This window comes from Eschrichtius robustus, chromosome 21, assembly GCF_028021215.1.
Source record: "Eschrichtius robustus isolate mEscRob2 chromosome 21, mEscRob2.pri, whole genome shotgun sequence".
Lineage (NCBI taxonomy): Eukaryota > Metazoa > Chordata > Mammalia > Artiodactyla > Eschrichtiidae > Eschrichtius > Eschrichtius robustus.
Window position 1 is genome coordinate 12938719 of NC_090844.1, and position 22279 is coordinate 12960997.

General features: G+C 43.7%; 1 protein-coding gene across 2 annotated transcripts in view; it reads left to right on the forward strand.

Annotated features, from left to right (window-relative positions):
• Window positions 1-22279, forward strand: part of STOX2 (storkhead box 2) — a 215043-nt gene that overhangs the window by 95582 nt on the left and 97182 nt on the right. The window contains exon 1 of one of the 2 annotated variants that reach the window (XM_068531902.1): window positions 10584-10793. The exons of the other annotated variant lie outside the window; for it this stretch is intronic. The gene's annotated coding sequence lies outside the window, so the exon portion shown is untranslated. Of the gene's footprint in view, window positions 1-10583; window positions 10794-22279 lie in introns of those variants that run through there. 2 annotated transcript variants of the gene reach the window in all.

Below are 22279 nucleotides of genomic sequence, written 5' to 3' on the forward strand. Positions count from 1 at the left end.
CCCAGCAAACACCAAGTAGAGCTGCGTTGCTACTTCTATTTTTCTTTAGTCTTCGGGAAACAAAACAAGCTTTTCTCCCCCAGATAAGACTTTAAGTCTTAATCAGGTAAATACTTACTGAAAATCCTTGACTTTACTAAGTTTTAGCCCACTTGCTCATCTTTGATGGCAGGGACTTCCTGGATATAAGACTGAGCCAAGAGCTCTACATATATTATTTAAGTTGACCACTATATATTTTTACCGTTCTTATTTTAAAGATGAGAAGACGCAGGCTTATAGAGGTTAAATAATTTGTTCAGGGACACAGAGGAGGTAAGAAGCTGAGCCAGGACTTAAACTGGGGCCTAACTTCAAATTCTGTGTTTAGCATTGAACTGGCATAACCAATAGTGTCAAATTCTGAGTTCCTAAGAATTTCTTTTTACTCTTCCTGTTGTTCCAAAGTAAAATTTTACCATGACTTGCTTTATTATCATCTCAAAGTCACAAAGAAATAGAACAATGACTTACCATGTATTTATTGTTACTCTGGCCCTAATCAACTCTTCTAAGTATCAATAAAAGTGAGATGTAGTGCTTTGCATAGCCTTCAGAATGTCTGCATATTTCTCATCATTTTATAATAGCACGTCATGGTGTTTGAACCAGGAAAGGGACACGGCAGCTGTTGAGTGCAGTTCTCACCTTTTCTAAATGAAGATATTGAGTCATAGAGGTTTGGTGAGTTGACTACTGGGAATTATTAAAGGCTGGCATAGAACTTCCGTGCTGGCGTTCTTCCTCCTTACTTAAGTGTTCTTCACAGAGCTCTTATCTTCTCCAGTACCTCGTTGAGGTTGGTGGGTAAAACAATACAGGAGCAGAGAAGTTACGCGACACTTGCTCAAGATGCCAGAGGAAGTTCGTAGTGGAAGGAAGACATGAGCTTAAGAACCCTGGGACCAGCCTGGTGTGCTTTCCATCACCCCCACCCCGTCTCCCTGAGCCTTGCTGTACTGTGCTGCCTCTTAGGGGTTGCCCTCTCAGCAGGTCTCTGAATGGCCTCATGGCCACGTTGCCTTAAGCCCACTGATGAGGGAGGAAGGGAGGGAGGGGAGGGAGGGAGGGGGAGAGAAAGAGAGAGAGGGGACCATCACCATATCATGCATGACTGATTGTGAAAATGGTAAAGGATGTCTGGGAACTTTTGTTTCATGAGTGTGTGTGTGTTTCTTTTAATGGTCTCTATTTTTCTCTTTTTTTTGGTGAAAAACTCAGACTTTATAATTATTAAGAAATTCTTCCTGTCAGAGACAAAAGAAAAAGTGAGCTGCTTGATTCCATTTCCAGCAATATAGCAGACCGTATATCCTCAAAAGCCCCCGGATTAAAAAAAAAAACCACTATAAATTTCCAGGTGAAATATTTCATAGCATTTCTTGGCTCTTCAATCTCGTAAAACGCAAATCTAGCTCCATCCACATTTCTGTACCGTTAAGCTAGCAACTCAGCCCCAAGGGAACTGACCTGTTCATGCTGAGCAAAGAAACTGGTAAACAGGGTAAACTGCAACAAGGTTTGACTATTTAAAACAGTAAAAGAAAGGGGGGGGGACAGAGAAAGGAGAGGGGGAGAGGGAGGGAGGAGGGGGGCAGGAAGGGAGGAGTGGGGAGGGAGGGAGGAGGGGGGAGGGAAGGAGGAGTGGGGAGGGAGGGAGGAGGGGGGAGGGAGGGAGGGAGGAGATGGGGGAGGGAGGGAGGAGAGGGAGGGAAAAGAAGCAGGAGATGGAGGAAGAAAGAAAGGAAGAAGGAAGGAAATGAAACAATAACCTGGGAGCCAATATATGTTTGTACAGAGTTGAATCATTGTCAGGTATTTGTATTGTTTGGGAGAATATGGAGATGGTGATTTATTTTAGATTTTTTTCAAGTTCAAGAATACCTGTTGAAATATCTGGGTAATCACTGAAAGAACAGAAGAAGAGAAGACATTAAGAGAGAAAGAGACTACTTAAATGATTTAGCAGGGCACAATAAAGAACTTTCTGAGCTTCCCAGGGGGCGCACCACCTGACTTGGCAGCCAGGGTGTGTTCAGCCCTGGACCCGGTCGAGGGTGTTAACTAAAATGAATTAAATTAACATTTACTGAGCACTAACTGATTGCCAGGCACATATTTCATTTAATCCTCAGAACAACCCCATTAAATTGGCACTTTTGTCTTCCCCATGTTACAGAGGAAGAACTGAGGGATAGAGCTGTTTATATGACATGTCTGAGGTTGCCCGGCTGGGAAGTAGAGAGGCTGGGATTCAGGCACCGAGAGATGTGCTCCAGAGTAATCACTTTTAACTCCTAAACTCTTCCGCCTTAGCAAAATCCTTGCAGGGAAATCCTTGCCTTAGCAAGATTCTGGGCGGGGGATGGAGAGAACTGTGCCCCTCCAAGATGGCTCAAGGCCTCTCCCCTCTGTTCTCCTGTTCTACGGCCTGTGAGCCACCTCCCAGAAGCCTGCAGGTGCACACGGCTGGAGGAACCTTTTGCCTTGATTTCATGGGTACAGTGCAGTGCTGCAGCTCTTGAACTTGGTCATTTGTGAACTCTGACAAGTGCATAAAATCACTTCCTTTTAAGCTTTTCTGTTTTAGTTGCTGAGGTTATGGTGTTGATTATAATGGTCTGTCATGACACGTGAAAGCAAATTGGATGTTCTCATAATTGATGCATACTTAAGACGTATTTAGCCTCTCATCTAAGCAAGTTATATTTCAATTGGTACAGGATCTAAATTTCAAATATCCCATTTGCCATGCCACCCATTCAGTAGCATATAGGTGCTGGCTCCATGAATACATTTATCTGTCAACACCAAACATGGATGGATTTCTTTAGGTCTGAAACTGAAATAATTTAGGTCTAAAAATGTGTCCTGGCTCTGGAAAACTCTGTAGGAGGCTCACCTCCAAGAATTTGGAGATGTTTAAACACGCAGTGTCTGGAGCCAGGAAGCCAGATCAGATATTCTCTGGAAATCAGCTTCCCTCTAAGATTTTGGAAGAAAACTGTGTCGCAAAACAGTGTCTCCATCCTATCTCTGGATTCAACTTTCTCTTTCCTTTATTGCCTTCTGTCTCTTTCTCGTAGCTTCTTATTTGGGTTTGGCCTTTTCCCATTTCTAGGATATCTTACTCCTTTCTTCTGAGAAGCCACGAAGACAGAGAGGTAGCAGTTTCCTGACTGGCACAAAGGTGTGTCCACACGAAACCCACCTGTAGGCTGAAATGAGGGCGGGCGCTCACCTCTAGTCTAGTCTGTGTTACAAAGCGCAGCCCACGTGCAAAATGTTAGGACTTGGCACTTGTCCCTTCCCCCTGCTGCCAGCACTCAGCTTGGTGGCCTGGAGGGAGCCCCCGCTGGTCTCTTAAGAAGGTAGTCCCTCGTTCTTTGTGGGAACTGGGAAAACAAGGCGGGGGAAAGGCTGGGGACTGCAGGTTATGCTGTATTGTGTATTCTCCTTACAGGAAGCATTTGCCATCAGATGGAATTATCTCAGCCAATTTTTGGTTTGGGTAAATGGGATCATAGCAGAACCAATGCAATATATGTCTTGCCAAAAATTAAACTTTGGCCACAGGTCTTTGCGCCTCTACCCCCATTAGTCAGGGGACAAAGAAGAGTATATGGTGACACCCCCAAATGCTACTATTTTACATTTTAAAATATCTGATCATACTGGCAGTTTTTCTTGTCTCCCCACTTACATTTTTTGTTCCTCTTATAAAGCCAAAATTATACTTTTTGACCAGACTTCTTTCACTAAAAGTAGAGTGATCATATGTCCCTGTTGGACCAGGAGGGTTCTGGTCAAGCGTTTTGTCCTAGTGTAATTAATAGCATCCTTTTTACTTGAAAAAAATGTCCTAGTTGAATAATAAATAACATGGTAACTAATGAAAGCTACTGCAAATGATTATTAGGTTATAGTTAACCCTCTCTGTTTGAAATAGAAGTCTCATAGCACCTTTAAAGTATCAAATGAATAATAATAGGAAGACTAAAGATTATTAACCAGAAGACTAATTACTTAAATTTTGAAATATTGAAGGAAAGTTGGAAAAAATCTCTCCAATGGACTTAGTAGAAATTATTAATCTCATCTATGTATTTTTTATTCTATATTAAAGTTAAAATGTTACTAGTAATTATTAAATGATATCACATAAAAGTCCTATAATTTGCTGGGAGTTAAAGTAGTTATTCTTAAATAGAGTCAGGAATTTAAATATCTTTTAAAAAATTATTGTAATTTGATAGAACAGGAAACTATTGGAGCTTTGCTTATTTTTTCATATATGATTTTAATTGTTCACGTATAACATTTCTTTGAATCACAGGAAGCGACATGTTGAAAAAAAGATTCCTCCTTTAAAATCCATCTGTGTTGTCGTGTGGTTTTTCACTGGCTTGGGAAGCAGCTCTGTGGTGACCTGCAAACAGAATTGAGAAAAGAAAACTTTCAAGATTGATTAGCCTGAAGGAGGTGTGAGGATTTAAGTCTAAATCCCATGCACCATCTGTATAAACCAACCGAGGGAGTCATTTGAGTCATCCAGAGAAATTTGTCTTCTCTTTCACACACACATATATTCATAAAAACTTATAATAACTTAGAAATTGGAGGACTATTCTAGCAATATAAAGATTTCTGTGAACTTCATTCAGACTACCCAAAAGCAGTTAACATATAACCCTAAATCTAGTAACTACCCCCATCCGTCATTATGGGGGCAACAGGGTAGGGCAGGAAAAATCCTAGACTGGGAATCTCAAGAGAGGAATTCTGGTTTTTCAACCTCTGTATGACTTGGGGCAAGTCACTTACTGCCTTTGAGCCTTCGTTTTTTCATCTTTAATTACGATAACAAATGTTACCTTGCTGACCTCAGACCTTACGAGACTCAATAAACTGTAAGGTCCTATACAAACATAAGGCATTATTTATTATTCCTTAGCTACTAGTGGATCTGAGGGAAAACAAAGTAGGTATAATATTCCTTTACGACCCTGAAACCACTTTATAAATCCATGGGCATTTGTTGGGCTTCTGCGAGGAACACAACACTGCAGAGGGCCAAAAATCAACATATCCTGGCACCTGCTTATAGAGGACCCACTTTTAAAAGGCACGAGGTTTCAAAAGATGAACGAAGTGAAGTCTTCCCTGGCCTCTCCATCTTAAGTCGAAAACCTTCATCTTAGCCTTCCTCCCCGGCGTTATTTTCCTCCACTCCACTCATTGCTATTTCGTATTCTGTATAATTTACTCACTTGTTTACCGTTATCTCCCCCCATGAGCATGGAGACTCCTTAATGACAGTTTTGCTCTTATTGCTGCTATTTTGTTTTTAAACTTTGAATCCCAGAATTTGTAGCCGTCTTGAGCACATAGCAAGTGCTCAATGAACATTTGTTCAATGGACAAAACAGTCATTGGTCTCAAGGAACCGGAAAGCCAGGGAGGCAGGGGATATCTCTGTACGGTACCGCATTCTATTACAGCATTGTAAGCACCATCGTGGAAGCCCACAGATTGCTGTATAGATGGGACCAGGGCTTCCAACTCTGCAGGAGACGGGGTGGGAGGCAAAGAGAGGGAGAAGATGGAAAGTTTGTCAGAGCACTGACTGCAATTTGAATCTTGAAGGATGAATGAGAGTTTTCCAGGAGGGCAAGGAGGTGATAGTCATCTTAGGCAAACAGGGCAGCTTCCGAGAAGGTCTGCAGACGGACATTGACATTGCTGAGGAACAGTGAGAACTCGTATTTATATCGATCTTTTAAGGAAAAAGTACAAAAGAAACGAAGGCTTACAGATTGATGCCACGTGTCACTCGGGGACGTGTGAGGGTCCACGAGGTGGGGGCCATTTCTGTGTGGCCCTGTGTGTGCTGTGTTTTACTTTTAGGATGATACTCCTGATAACTGTTTGTCTGTGCTCAGTGAGTGGATTTACAGATCACATGATCTTCATGATTTTGTCATGAGATGAGGAGGAATCATGAAATATCTTCTACCTCACAAAAGTCTACTGGTTCTCTCATGGCAAAATACTTCAAGGAATTGTTCAATGTGAAGATAAGGTATTTTTCTCCATAAAATGATGAGAGTTACAATTTTGCTGACCTTTTCTGACCACACCGAGGCTGAGACCAGTCACTACAATCAGAGGAACCCACTGATACTGTGATTTTAGCTCGTCTTTTGTGATTAGTCAATTATGAGCTGAACAAAGTTCACGGAGACACCACGTTCAGTTGTGCTGAAGTCTCGGGTGGTCCAGGAGGACCTGTGTTGCCTCTGAAGGTTGGCAGTAGAAGCAAAGTTGCTCACTGTTGTCTACACAGGGCAAGTCTGAGATGCATTCAGAAAATGGAAAGATTTACTTAATGAATTGTCACAACTGTCAGTCATGTCAGTCAGGCAACTAAGTTTCTCCTTTTTTCCCCTCAACTTGTGAAGAGGTGTGGTGACTCCAATGGACCATTGTTTCATTCTGAAGCTTGTTGGCTTTCAGTGAGAAGGTCCACTATTCATCTCTTAGGGTTTGAGAAAAATATTAGGTCTTTCTAGAGGAAGCTTGCTCTGTATGAGAGCGTGCCTAGTGGCTCCTGGCTTTGTAAATGCTGGCATTTCGGGGCTCGCTTTAATTCCCTGAAGCTTATGAGTATAACTGCAGGTCCTTCAAATGAACAAATATAGCTGCAACACATGCTAATTTGCCAAGACAGGTTTCTAGTATGAGGTAGATTGAAAGAGGCCACTGGATGTAGAGGCTGCACAGGGAGAACGTGGTGAAATGGGCTCCTTTAGTTGACTGAACAACTTGTTTAAAACTCTTATCCTTTTACTGAGAATATTTTAACCATTCTGAAGAGAGATGCGAAACCCTGACAAAAGAGCCTCATGGGTATTTTCTCAAAGAAGAGGGCAGCGGATATTACTATATACGTGGCATATGCAGAAAAAAACAGATCCCGACGTTTACCTCAGGTAACAAAGTTTGTTGAACAGGAGTCAGGTGCTTTACCATCAGTGTCAAAATCTTGTATCAGAGAAGATGGTTAAATATTTTTATGATTTCCAGCTGCATTCACATGTGAACTGAGGCTTCTCCGTGCAAGTTAACATAAGACTGAAACACATAATTGTCTTATTATTGTGCAGTCTGATTTTTGCCTTAAACTATTTAATATTGATTACTGATTACAAATTGCTTATTATCAAGTTTCAGTTTTGAATGGATAAACTTATTTTTAAGTATGTATTTAAACAAATAAATTAGATATTTGATTACATATATTTAATTTTAATTTTTAATATTCAAATTTTATAACAGTCTTACTTCACTGAATTTTTTAGGGTACCCTTTCTGTATCTCAGGCACATGACACTGGCTTTCTGTGTCTGGCCTCCCTCTCCTTCCCCAGTGCGTTGACTCAGGCCTTCAGGATATAGGAAGGCAGTAGAAACACAAGAATTTGGTGACGGATTGAGTGTAGTGACAGTCATGGGATGGATGGGAGGAGAGCAGTGAGAGATAGGAAGCAGTTGATGCATCCCAGGTCCTCGCTTTGGGAGATTGAATGGCTGGGAGTGCCGTTCACCATGTCCAGAAATGTATTCCAAGAAGCCAGAGGTAGGGAGAACTCGGATGAAGATGGTTAATTGTGTGTAATGAGCAGCTTGAGTTTGATTGTCCATGGAGTATCCGGGCAAGATACTCACTTGGCCGTAGGAAATAAGGATTTGGAGATCAGGAGAGAGGTCTGATGGAGAATTTTTGGAAATCAGTCACTTCTAGGGGTTAAGACAGAGCAGTGGATGTTGAGCTCAGCTGGTGAGACTGAAGGTAGAGAAGGGTGATGGGGGACGGAATCCAGGGAACACCAGTGTTTAATGGGTGGAGGTGGACTTGAGAGGTAGGAGGAGAGCCAGTGGAGAGGGACAGTAAGAAAGACAAAGGAGGGAAACATTTTAAGAGGAGAGACTAGACAATAGCGCCAAGCAAGAAGCCAGATAAGGGCGAAATTTGTCAGCGGACTGGGTAATGGAGAGATTGCCAGTTATATTAGCAAGAAGAAAAATGTGTGTATGTATAATATTTTGGAACTATTTAACAGTGGAAAGTATGAGAATAAGGACCCAAATCAGTAGCATAAATAATAAATACTTCAAAGCTCAAGAAAGGGGAGGATCCAAAATTAAAATGATTTCCCAGTGTCTGTGTGTGGAAGGATCACAATCCATAAACATTGGAGATACCCGTGACCCTGTCTCCTCTGTTTGCCCTCCGCTGCCCTGTCTGTCCTACACTCCCCAGCCTCTCACAGATCAACTGTGCAGGTCGGCAGGTTTGAACCTGGCAATGTTCCCTGTTCTCCATTCCTTCTGTTAGAAATCAAATTCTGACTAGCATCCTCTCAAATGTGCTGTGGCAACCTCCTCCTGACTGGTTTTCTAGCTCAAGTCTGTAAGTTTTCCAGGTTATCCTCCACTCTATGGCTGGGTTAATTCTTTTTAAACAGTATCATTGAGGTATAATTGTATACCACAAAATCCAACCATTTTTAAGTGTGCTATGTGTTTTTATAAATTTATACAATTGTGCAGCCATCACCACCATTCAGTTTTTTTGTTTGTTTTTTTAAAATTTTATTTATTTTATTATTTTATTTTATTTATTTATTGTTTCTGGCTGTGTTGGGTCTTCGTTGCTGCGCACGGGCTTTCTCTAGTTGCGGCGAATGGGGGCTACTCTTTGTTGCGGTGTGCGGGCTTCTCATTGCGGTGGCTTCTCTTGTTGTGGAGCACAGGCCCTAGAGCTTGTGGGCTTCAGTAGTTGTGGCATGCAGGCTCAGTAGTTGTGGCTCACAGGCTCTAGAGCGCAGGCTCAGTAGTTGTGGCGCACAGGCTTAGTTGCTCCATGGCATGTGGGATCTTCCCGGACCAGGGCTCGAACCCGTGTCCCCTGCATTGGCAGGCGGATTCTCAACCACTGCGCCACCAGGGAAGTCCCCACAATTCAGTTTTAACAACATTCTTGTCACCTTGGAAAGTTCCCTCAAGCTTGCAGCCAATTCCCACTGGATTAAAATTTCAAGTCCAAACCCAGCTATGTCTCTCCTTTGCCCAGGATTCAACGCGCCCCTTTCCCTTTTTACTTATGCACAGACTAATTGGCCTCAAATCCCAAACACTCCACCAACTGTCCCGATATACCCTTCCAGCTTAGTGGCTCACGAGTCCCTGACATTTTCCTGCCTTTCAGACAAACAAGACTATTTAGGGTTCCCTCCATCGATTTCTGACCATTGTGACTTTGCTCAGGCTCCTTTCTCCAGCTGGTAGAAATGGAGTATTAAAATGGAGTGTTTGTTAATATAAATTTTAAAGAGCAAAAATTTTGGTGTCTCTAAACTTAAAAGAGTCTTTTAAAAAATGTCTCTAGATCTTGACAAATTCAAATGCACCCTTGAAAGAATCATTTTCCAGTTATATTTGGGTGGAACCTGACCCTGCCAGTTTACTTTTGAGCTTGTTTTATATTCTCGGTCTACCTGATATCAGCTTTTGTTTTCAAACATTAAAAAAGGCGAGGCTGTGTGCCCCCCATGTGTGCAGGTGAAAGGACCAGCTCACAGCAGCTTTTCTTCCACCCTGTACACACAGAGCCACTTCCTGGCTGTGCCTTTGCTTCTCGGACTCTATTCTTTTTTATCTTTTAAATTGCATAAACTATACGTTACATTTACTCCTTTAATTCTTTCTGTACAGTTCAGTGGCCTTAAGTACATTTCACGTTGTTGTGCAACTATCACCACCATCCATCTCCAGAACTTTATCACCGTCCCAAACTGAAACGCGATACCCATTAAACCCTAACTTCCCCTCCCCTTCCCCCGGGCCCTGACAACGGTGATTGTACTGTCTCTGAATCTGACTGCTCTAAGGACCTCATCTAAGAGGCATCATGCAGTATTTGTTCTTTTGTGTCTAGCCGATTTAGCATAAGACCTTCAAGATTCATCCATGTTGTAGCCTGTGTCAGAATTTCCTCACATCTGCTCTTCCCATTTGTTGACGGACACAGGTTGTTTCTACCTTCTCTGGACTCTGTTCGTGACCCTGGGTAACTGCTCCAGTTTGAGCAGGGTGTGCTGGGCACCACTGAATGCTGCAGCTCTTGAATACACGCTAGCTGTGCCTGGGTGTTGTCTTCTTTCTTTTTTCCTAAACCCAGTTTGTGGATGCTCTGTATTTCAGCTGTTTAACTCAGTAGCACCCACGGTATGGTATCAGTGTTCCTTGCTGGCCCCCACTGGAATTCAGCTTGTTTTGTTATTTGATGCAAAGCAGGATGCATAGGTGAACAAAAGGATCTAGACAGGATTCAGGTTTTTTAAGTGCCCCCCCCCGTTAGTGATCAAGCATAATAATAAAATTGGCTATTTTTTTCTTGATGCCTTCCGCTTGCCAGCAGTGAAATGGAACATTTATATATTTACCTCAGGTCTTCACTTTGAGAGCTTATCACCGTGACAATTGAAACAATGGAACTCAAAGATGAACTTTTCCCAGGCCCCCAGCAAAGCCGTGAATGCCTGCTCACCTTGGCATCACCGCGCCGCACCGCCCTCTATTACTCTGACTTCGCTTAGTCTGGCCTGGAGACGGATGTCATCATCCTGCCAGCCTACTCCAGCCTCTCCGTCCTCCCAAACCCTCAGGCCCCCCTTGAGTTACTTCTCCTCGGTGAGTTCCTCCATCCCCAAATAATTGCTTTCTTTGGGAGTAGAATTCATTGACCACCATTATTCATTATAGCCCTGTCGGCAGTGGGTTATAGGTGACGATGTACCTGAGTGGAGAGACTAAGGGAAATTCAGCTTAGATTTTGATAGGGGTGCAAAGACCAATATATACTCAGTCTCATCATTCTTAGGACTTCTCCGAAACATGTTTTACGCCATGGCTTTATCACCTCCCACCACCTGTCTAGATCTGTTTGCCAAAATGTGCTCCAGCAACAGGTGGTCCTATGATTAGAGCTTGATGAGCAGTTGTTTTTTGTTTTTTGGTTTTTTGTTTTGGTAGATTTACAAGGTGCGTTTGCACATGAAAGGCTCTGAGAAGTCCAGCAGGCCTGTTGTAACGTTAACACATCTTCTGAATCTATAATGGAACCCTCTTTCCAAGTCACATTTGTTAATGTATCTCAGGACAAGGGTTCCCCAGAGCACATTGTTTATTGGGAGCTGCAGACCTGCATGCCAGCAGCGTGACCACCGCCCTGGCAACCACACTGGTGGTCCACATAAGAAGAGAGCATCTTCTAAGAAAGACAGTAAATGCTCAAGCTTTCTGATAAAATTATAACTAGCAGTTTGGAGCCTGGGCAAAGGAGGACAAAGATGTATCTACCAAGTACATGGTCAGCTACCTTATTAGCTGCTTTTGGAGGCCCAGGTCATATGAATGTGCATACGTACATACATGCAAATATATGAGTGTATATATGCGTCACATAAGAAATACTCCCAATCTTCCAGCTCGAAAGCCTCTGAAAAAGCCCTCGTCCTTTTGGGACACATTCATTTCCAGATTCCATTTAGCTTCTTAACCTGGGCCACACAACCGCCCAATTTTAAGGTGTGTATATGTATTTTTTTTGACTAAAAGCACATTTGTCAAATGAAACTGTTAATATCTTTTTCAAATTATGTTTCAGGACGCAGCAGCAAGATAAATGACTGTCAGACTCAGAATTTTGATTTTTATTTAACAAATATTTTAATCACAAACTTCGATGCATATATCACAGACGTACGTAAATACATAAACACCTATTTCCTTTCTGCGGACTTAGCTCTCTTACCATACCAAAGTGGGGCTTTCTGTGCACAGCAAAGATCACTTATATTTAGGCCTTTAATGAATGTTCAGTATACCAGAGATACAAATTCAAAATATCAAATTTTCCTTGATTAGAGATACAAATGGGAAAATCAAATTTCCTTCAGTTTTTAGATTCAATGTATTCAGTTTGTAAATTTGGTATTTTAAAAATAATAAAATTAAAACTGTAACTCTCAGGGGGCCTTTGAAAAACATTTGATCAACTCAGATTGAAGACTAAAGTCGTTTTACTCAATAATTAGCCCCATTTAGAAACACGGTTATGGAAAATTTCAAACCAGATTCTTCAGAGTACTTAATCAGGCTTCATTAGTCATCACATCTGGGCCAGTTACTGTGAGCCACTGGACACAGCTATGAACAAAGCAGAACAATGAACTGCAATGAGTAAAACAGAAAACATCCCTTGCCTTCATGGAGTTTACATACTGGTAACTACTAAATTCATTCAACTCTTGTAAATCTAATAAACCAAAGTTTTAAATGAAGAGCACGTCAAAGTCAAAATTCTTCTACCTTTCAACTTAAAATTACAAGTCTAAAATCAGTTACAGTTGACCTTTGAACGACACAGGTTTGAACTACCCATTTCCACTTATACGTGGGTATTTTTCAATAGTAAATACCACATGGTCCATCTGTGCTTGATTGAATCAGAGGAACCGTGGATGGGATGGCTGCTATAAATTATACTTGAATTAACCTGGTTGTTCAAGGGCCAACTGTATACATTTGAATTAGAATCACAAAGCAAATGTGTGTCTAATTAGTATCTCTATCTGATGTGTAAATACCAAATGTACAAATTATTCTTAAGCCTGATTAAAAAATTACAAGTACTGTGAAAGTGATTTGCTGTATCATTTTGCTATTTAATTCTAAACTTTCCTACTAGGAAAAACTGGGATTACACAACTGAGCTTGCTTGATGGACAGTTCAAGATCCAGATACTTGATTGTCTCAAGTAGGTTGAGAGATTTGAAACTAGGACTAGGGACCTAGGGGTTGAGTATGACCAGAGTGAATCTTTCCATAGGACAGATGGACACACTGAGTCTGATTTTAACAGTGGCTGTAATAACAGGATTCCACTTTCTTTACATAGGGTTGGTTTCACAGTATGTTGTTTGCTAGATTCAAGTCTTACCTTCATAACTTCTTTTGATGTTGCCACTTAATTTGGATGGATAAATTACTTAACTGTCTCTACCTCTCCTACTTTACTATCTGATTCGATTCAGCTAACCCAGCCTATTTACCGCCAGATTCTTCTGTGCCTGGCTATTTGGCTTTGGCTCCAAGAGCATTCTGTTGCGTATGGACACTGGGTGATATCGCTGCTCTGCAAAGGCCAGCATTCAGAGGCAGCTGAGTGGGGCTGTAGCTCTCCTCCCAAAATATCCATCAACCCACCCCCATTCCTTCAGATGAACAATGAATATTTTCTCAGTTTTAAGTCAAGTGCGATTCAAATTTACAGTCTGGAAAAGTCCTGGATGACCCCTCCCCTAAACAGAATCCCTCTTCTAAGCCCCTTTTATATAGAAATTCTAAAACTATCATTGCTTCTTTGCTTAAAACCCTTCAGTGGCTCCCATAATACAATAGAATACAAAACCCTTAACATGGCCTGCAAGTCCTTGCGTGATCCAGCTCTTGGCTTCATCCATGATCTCATCACACGCCTTCCTCTTATGCTCCAATTCCAGCCACACTGGCCGCCTTTCACTTCTTCCAACAGAAGCCAAGATTCTTTCCCACCTCAGGGCCTTTGCATGCACTGTTCCCACTTTCTGAAACATCACTCTTCCCACTCTTTGCTTGGATGCCTCCACATACTGTAGGTCTCAGATTAACTGTCGTTTTTCGTAGAGGTGATTCTTCTTTGTAGACCTTAACACAATCCGTGCATTTATTTGCTTATTACCTAGACCGTAAGTTACGTGGGGCCATGTGTGATGTCCTGTTTGCCCAGCACCCATCACAGCATATACTAGGCAGTCAAAAATCATTTGCTAAATGAATGAGTATCACAGTTGTCACAGCAATCACCATTAGCCTTCAGTCGTTAGTAACCATTATAATCATTCATATAACCACTTTTGGCTCATGGGATGTAGGGTAATTGTTGAATTGGATTGAGATATGTAAATGTCACTATCTCATGCATTCATTAATACAATTATTTTTTATTACCTTTATGGTTCTTTACACATTTAGTCTTCTTTAGCTTCTAAAGCTGGAGGCTTTCTGTTCTTAGCAGTCCTCTTACAGTAAGAAGACATTTTAGCAAAATGTGCCTTTTGGGAGACTGTCCTTTTCTAACTTTTAAAAAATGTCACTGAATATTAGCTAACTGGTTTACGGTTAGTAATAAATTTTGATTAATGTAAATACAAGGTGCTTAGTGATTTTTGTTTGTTTACCCCCGGTTTCCCGGGAGATACATCAGTTACACTGGCCTCAGGTTACAGAGGGCAGCCCTGAGATATTGAATGGAAGTTCTAGATTCTATAATGTTTGTTGCTGAAACCTCGCCCCACTCTGTGTTGTTCTTCGAGAACCTTGCCCCCCCCACCCCCCCACAAAGAATTAAAGCCTTGGAAGAGCACCAAATTGTGCTAAAACTCCTGAATCTTAACCAGTTAGAACCCAGTGTGGTTTTTTTGGGGGGGTTGTTTTTGCAGTATCAGCCTGAAAAAATCATAGCTTCATAAAGATTTCGTATCCCTGTCTCTGTACCTTGGCACCTGCGAATATGTAGAACGGCATAAAACATGATTTTGAACGTTGCATCGTCACAAATGGAAAAAAGCGCAAAGACGTAAGAAGAATCGGGTTTATTTTTGTTTACAACACCTAAGCGTTATTGGAAACCCAAACGAGAAACCAAGCTGAAAAAACGGCCGCAGCGCAGCGCGGTCGGGGTTCTCCGCAGTGTGGCCGCGCGCCTTTAACTCGCGGTGACCTCCGCGTCCCGGCCCGGCATCCCGGGCCCGGCGCCTCGGCCGGGGCGGCGCATCGCCCCCTCCTCCCCTCCCGCGCCGCGCGCATTGTTGTCCTTTAGCGATTGGTTGTTGGACCAGAAACAGCTGTGCAGAGCCGAGCCGGGTAGTGGGGCTGTGGACCTGAATGCAGGTTAGCGGGCTGGTAGTGACTGACACCGGGGGCTCGGGGGACAGCGAGGAAGAGCCGGAGCCGCCCTCGCTGCGTTCTCCAGGCGGCGTGGACCAGGTGCCCGGGCGTTTGCGGCTGTCGGCGGAGCTGCGGGTGGCGCCCCCTCCCCCGGATCTAGCTGCCTCCGGGATTGGCGCAGGTGGGCAAGGCAGGGCACCGCAGACTGCCCTGTTCCCACCGAGCGGTTTCTCTCCCTTTCTGCAAGCGGGAGGCGCCATCCTAAAAATATGTAAATATCCGAGCGCGGACTCCTGGCTGGGGCACCAGCCAAGTCCCAGAGCCGCCGCAGGGTGTTTTACATGAAAATGAGAAGCCTGACAGGATCCGTGCTCTAACTTAAGGCAGCTCGGTGATTAGCATGAGGCTGAGCGGCTTCCCGGCTTCCTGTCCTTCAATAGCCATTCTGCGCGCTCGCGACTGAGCAGCGGTGCCGCCGTGCGGGGGGCGATCGGCAGGCTCAGCATCCTTGGCAACCATGGCTCCCGTCGCCGCCGCGGCCAGTAAGTAGGAGCATGCCCGTGTAGGGGGGCACATGCGTGTCGGCGCGCGCGCGCACACGCACACACGCACGCACACCACCCTGAGCCTTGGAAGGAGGAAGATCGACGAGGCGCTGCAGTCGCGAGGACTCTTCCTGGATTCGGCAGGAGCCCGCCGCCGCAGCTGCTGACTGCAGAGCCTGCTCGGATCCTGTGCAAACGCGCCCCCCATCCGAGCCTCTGTAATGAAGACTGCCTCCCGAGGACTGCAGGGGAGGCAGAGCCCGCCCGCGCCCGGGACTGCGGGCCGCGCGGCTGAAAGGCCCAGGGGGACACGACTTGGACGCTGTCATCCCCACGCCTCGCTCTGAGCCGCCCGGTGCGGAGAGGGTCTGCCGCCGCCCCTCCGGCTTCCCGGGCGCCCGATCCCGGGTCACCCCCGGAGGCCTGGGCTTCCTCATTTGTTTGGGTCTTTTGTGCCGTGGCTCACAGTTGGCTAAGCACTCCTGCGCTGAATCGGGCCATTGTCTGCGCTCCCATTGCTTTCACGCTGCAAGTCTCGGCGCCCTCACCCCGCCCGCCCCCTCCCCGCCTCCTCCTGGCCGGGGAGCCTCCTAACGTGCCTTTCCCCCCAGGAATCTGGAAGCTATAAGCCGGCCGGATTGCAAATGAAGTGTAATGCATTGTGGGACGTGTGTAAAATCGGAGCCTTCGCCGTGGGGGGGTGTGGGGGCGTGGGGAGGGCCGGACCCGCCGCTGGCGGTGTAGACGCCGACGAGGAGGGGCTGGGAAAATGCGCGCAGAGTCCGCCCGGGTCGTGCCCGCCGTAGACGGATGAAGCCGCGCGCTGCGCCCCGGCGCTGAGGCCCCGAGGATCGGGGCAGCGGGTCGCCCTCCCCACCATGAAGAAGACCCGGAGCACAACCTTGCGGCGAGCCTGGCCTAGCTCGGATTTCTCGGACCGGGCCTCGGACCGCATGAGGTCCCGCAGCGAGAAGGACTACCGCCTGCACAAGCGCTTCCCCGCGGCCTTCGCGCCCCAGGCTTCGCGGGGCTACATGACATCAGGTTGGTAACCGCGTTCCTGCCCCCAGGCCGGGGCCGCGGGACGTGCTGCGGGCGCCGTGGCCGGGGTGCTTCCCCGGGAGGACGGGCGGTGATGGATGCGATAAGTTATGGGGAAAGCAGAAAAAAAATTAGCTCACATCCACCATTTTGTACCTCCGCAAGATCCACAGCAGGCCCTCTCAATATGGGGTTGGAGAGCTATTAGTTAGGTGAAATCTGGGAGGGGGACGTGCCGGGCGTTTTGGCTGCACAGATAAATGACCGCCAGCTCGGGCGCCCAGCCTCCCTGAGCTTGTGGAAGAGCCTGCGTCCGCCGTTGCCCGCAGTATCGGGCTTGCTCGCTCCCGCATTGTGGCCAGTTATTATCCTAGTGGGTATTTAAACAGCCTTTCTTTCTTAAACGGGAACAGGTTCCATGCACAGTTCTGGATGGTTTGAGTCAGGGAAGAGGTCTCAGGCTGGTCTGCTTGCACGCAGGGAACTGTGTTGCAGCTCATTGAATGCATTCGGTGGGGTAATGGTGTGTATGCGGATTGAAGGCTCACATGATTTTGTGTGGATTTAACATATGTTGCTTTGAATCAGGTTGTATGGAAAGAATGGAGGCTGTGTCATGTATTTGCATGTCAGACAGGAAGGACAAACAAAACGGTAAACGGGAATGAAGGATTTCATCTTAAAAGGCATAGAAGAATTTCTGAAGGCGCCAGTTAGTTCCCTTTGGAAATACAGCGGATGGCTTTGCTGTGTGACTTGGAAACCCAGGGATAAAATACTTGAAACGCTGAAGGAGGAAAATCCTGAAACTCTTCTCGTTTTTTCCTTACTTACTGTTGACCACTTGTATGTAATGATGTGTAAGACACCAATTTTGGTTTGTTTGTTTTTCATTCTGAATGAATTCATTTTCTTCTAAACAAAATGTCATGGGAAAACCGAGATGATATTTGAAAACACATCCTATACCAAATCACTCTAAATCCTGGGAAGATTGCTTTAAGCTTGCAGTTGGTACTCAAAGTCTAGCTCTACTATCTTTCTCCTAAAACAGCAAGGTTTAAAAAAAAAAAAAAAAAAAAACTGGGACCGGTATCTCATGCTTTAAAAATGTCTTGTGAGCGCATTTCCGTGAGTATAAAACCTAAATAAAATAACCGTCTTTTTTACTGCAAAATCTGGTGACATAAGGATGTACTGTTTTGGCAATAAGCCTCCCTTGATTTTCCCTGTCATGAAAAGCCAGATTTGTAAAGGAAGTGACAACTACAGTTTATACTTCAGTAATTGAAGTCAGTCACTGCTGTGGTCGCTTTATTCTTCAGGCTGGTGGCAGTAAATTTTGAAATACACCTAAATCCAAGTGTAACCTCAAAACACGTATGTCCATAAACCCATGTCTACACTGAGTGTTCAGATAATCTCAGGTTTCATATCCTTGGGGTTTGAATGTCTTCATTCCACACTGAATAGTTTCGCCTCTTTTTTGCCCCTCTTCAGGAATCAGTACTGATACCAAGAGTGAGGCTGTAGGAGGGCAGGTGGCCATAATGTCTTCAACAGACCTGCAAGACTCTGTAATGATTTCAGGCACGTTCCCATGGAGCCTGTTTTCACCTATCTTGTCATAGCATCATTATGATCACATTTTTATTCATTGCTAAAGAACTTCTCTGCTATTGCCAGTTTTTCAAGGCATTTTTGAGGGCTTGAGGTAGTAGCTTTTCATTTTCTTTGATTCTCTTATTTCTTGACTTGTAAATAGTAAGCTGGTCCTATGGGGATAGTGAAGGATCAGCTCTTTCAGGTTGGTGGTTGTCTGTGCAGATTTCATGTTAGGTTACTACTGAGAAAAGAAAACCAGAAGGTGGGGGAAGAAGAGCTGTGTTATTCATTCAGCATTTTATGGAGTCTCCCCCCACCACAAGCAAAGTGCCTTGCGAGATTCTCATGGGGCTGCAGGGTTGGATATAATATGGTTTTGTCCAAGGATGGAAGCTGTTATTTATTCTTTATTTTAATTATTAGCCAATATGTATAATAAAAAGGGTTGGGGCTTATGGAAGGATAAAATAAATATTAAGACAAACACCTACAATGAACACTGGGAGAGTAGGTGGAATCTTTCTCATACACATCTTTTTGGGGGAGATTGAGAGTAGCTTGTCAATTTCCTTTTCAAATATGGTTCCTTTCCAAATACCAGTGTTGATAGTAATAGATGGTATATTGAGGCACTTTGAGATCATTTGGGAGAAGTTGTCTTGCCCTTAACAAATGTAAGAAAGCCCACTTATATCAAGTTGGTGACTCTGGATACAAACAGAGCCTTTGTCACATAAAATGAAATAGAAAATGAAGCAGCTTAGAAACACATGAAGCTTTTCATACTTCTTCTTTCTGTTTGTCCAGTCGTTTTGCCATAATAGCTACTAGTATTTATCATACTTATTCTCAGTAAAAAGAGTTTTTTGTTGTTGGGTTCAAAGGACAAGATAAGCTTCTTCAGAGAAATACTAAATGACTTAAGATAACTTCAGTTGAGACTGTTTTTAGAAATCCCCTCCAACAAATATTCCTTAAAAATATGGTGAAAGAGAAATCCCCTCCAACAAATATTCCTTAAAAATATGGTGAAAATCACTTTTTTTTTAAACTTTAGGAAAGGAGAGGTCCTTGGAAATTTGAATAGCTGTCCTTTTGATCTGGCCTACTATCGCACAGTAGGTATTTCAAGTTTAACTCTGTTTATTTAAGCCAAAATTATAGGCATTCCATAATCGCTTTCTAATGAGACAGAACCTTTTCAAACAGTCTTTTTTCACTAATAAGTAACTACCAGTTTGAAATGTGATTTATAGCAACAGGCTTGACATTTAGCCTTGGCTTTTTCACGTACCTTTGGGATAAACTACACTTAAGCTCAAGAGGTTAGAATAGACACATATCAAACTTAAAGAGATCCTACAAACGGACAGTTAGATAGAGAATTCTGAAACTTTAAATTTTGAAGACCATGCCTTATATGACTATTTAAGCCCCTGATTCATGCTACCAAATCGAAAATAATCCTAAGAATTCACAGGCCTCCTGGCAACCAGCAAGTTCACAGGCCATGAGATGAGTTCATTGTTCATCTTGAATATTAATTGCCCAAAGGTAGTTTCTGAGCAGAAGGGGGGAAAATCTTGCCTTTTGTTCAAATCAAGATGAATAATAAAATGTGCATCCATGAGCTGAATAAGAAAAGGGGTTAGGCCAAATGCACGTGGGATTATTCTTCCACAGTTTCTAAAAATTTCTAGAAATTATGATATTAATTAACTAGAGAGAAAAGAAAACTCCCCACAAAGAGGGAAATAGCTGTATAATCCTTAGGGCTTTATATATGAAAATATGCTCACCTACCTTCATGAAATGATTTTCAAGGCACCAAACCTTTGTTAATGAAGGTGTTAGAACCTTCTCTGTCAGGACCTTGTGAACTGTGACCTCTTTATACAAATGATGCTACTTCACTTTCCTCTCCCCAAGCCCTGGGGATGGCCGCTTCTTTATATTTCACATGGCATGCCACCAAGTTTGGGGACATTTCATTGATCAAGATTGGAAAGTGATTTTTTTTTCCACTATAAAGGTCCTACGGAGCATGTGCATAAAAGGTGTCCCCTGTGAACGAGACACCCCCAAAGTCATGGTACTTTTAGATGGATGTTTGTCATTTTAAGGAACAATAAGGCAGACAGTTTTAAAGGATTTGAAAAGAAAGAAAACACAAGCCGCAAACTGACATCTTAAGAAAATATAAACCAGTTTTGTCTGCCGATCTAACTAACATAAATCAGCGGGGAGGAATGGCCAGGACGCCACCTTGATGAGTTATTAGTTTTCATTTTATAGAAACTGATTCTGGGGCACAGTGGATGGTGTGTCCCAGTTCCTTACGTTCTGTTATTTTGAGAGTTTTCTGGGAGCGGTGGATGGGCACCTGAGGTTCTAATCTGGGCCTGCCCCAAACCAGCTGTGTCCCTGGCGGGTAACATGACCTCTCCCCGTCTGGAACGGGCCCTCCTCGCCCGCATTTCCATTACAGAATTGGGCTCCGCAGCGCCTCTGTAATGGGCAAGCCCAGGATTTCTCAGCACTTACACAGAAATCGTTAGAAATAACCTTTACCCTTTCTGCTTATTGGAGTCATGTGCTTCCGTATGTGGGGTGTGTGGGAATAGCGCTCATTTTGCAATGGAGTCTTATTTCCTGTCATCCCCAGATGTTACATTAAGTGGCTGCATTAGGGCTTGTCCCGGTGACCAAACTATTGGGGGTGGGGAGACAGGGATGAAGCCCTGGCAGGTTCTGATCACATGCAAGTTTTCATAAACAGCATCCTGTTGCCTCCTTATACCTCCTTGCAGAGATACATTTCCAGCCTCGCTGCTCCAACTGTGCTTTAATTTGAAACTACCTGTGTTGACTCCTTTCATCAGGCCTGTGGAAGTGAGGAATATTACACTTGGTGGTGAATGACTTTATTCTTTATTTCCCAGGAGAACGTGAATGTGCTTACAAAAGGTCACCTCTCTTGGTATTTCAACATCTTTTACACTCTTGCGAACGTTTTTATTTGAAAAAAGGAATATGAGTATATTGTATAAAAACCTTAGCATTTTTACACCTCCAGAGCAATTGTGGCTTAAATTCTCTATAGCCCCAGAGAGTTAGGGCAATTCAGACAATTGTATGTTCTCTGGTACAAGATTGCTTATGCTGAGTGCAGATATAACCAAGGAGCAGAGTCTGGTTGGATCCTTGCCGGTGGGATCAGATGCCGACTTTTGCATCTAGGACAGGCTTTGTAGATCAGTCATAGAAACTGCGTGATGCCTGGTCTATCAGGTTTAGAGTAGAGGTTCTTGTCGTTCGTAAGACTATAGACTATAGTCAGTGCTAACTTAACCTTCACCACAGTAACATGGGAGAGAAATGACATGGGTAATTTTTTTTTAAGTAGATAGTAAACTTTTCCTTAAGTAGTTAATCCCCAGACTATTTTTATTTGACATCGGAATGCACAACCAGTTGGCCAGAAAATCCCATTGATTTCTACCACCTAAATATTTCTAAAATCTACCCCTCCCTTTTCATCTCTGTTGTTGAAATCCTTCTGTTCTATTACAGTGTCTTCCAAACTGACCATGTCCAATTCTTGCTCTACGTGTCCCCAGAGGGGTTTTGTTTTTTATTTTTTTAATGCCTCCTAAAACAAAACTGGTCATGTTACTTTCCAACTCTTTTCAATGTTTCTCATGCCTATGGATGAAGTCTGAGACCAAGGCTCTTCATGGCGTGACCTCCCCTGCTTTTCCCACCCTTCCTTCCATTCCTCCCCCACCACCCTACACTCTAGGCTCTGGAAACTCTTTACCTTCTGCAATATCTTGTTGCCATTGTGTGCCTTTTGTGATTTATGTTACATCTCTGAGAGTGTGCTCCCCATCTTTAAAGGTCTGATATTTAGCTAATATATAAGGCTCATCCTGTTTAGCCTTCCAGAACAAGCTCATACACCCCTTCTCTTTCTAGAGAGAATCACTCGTATG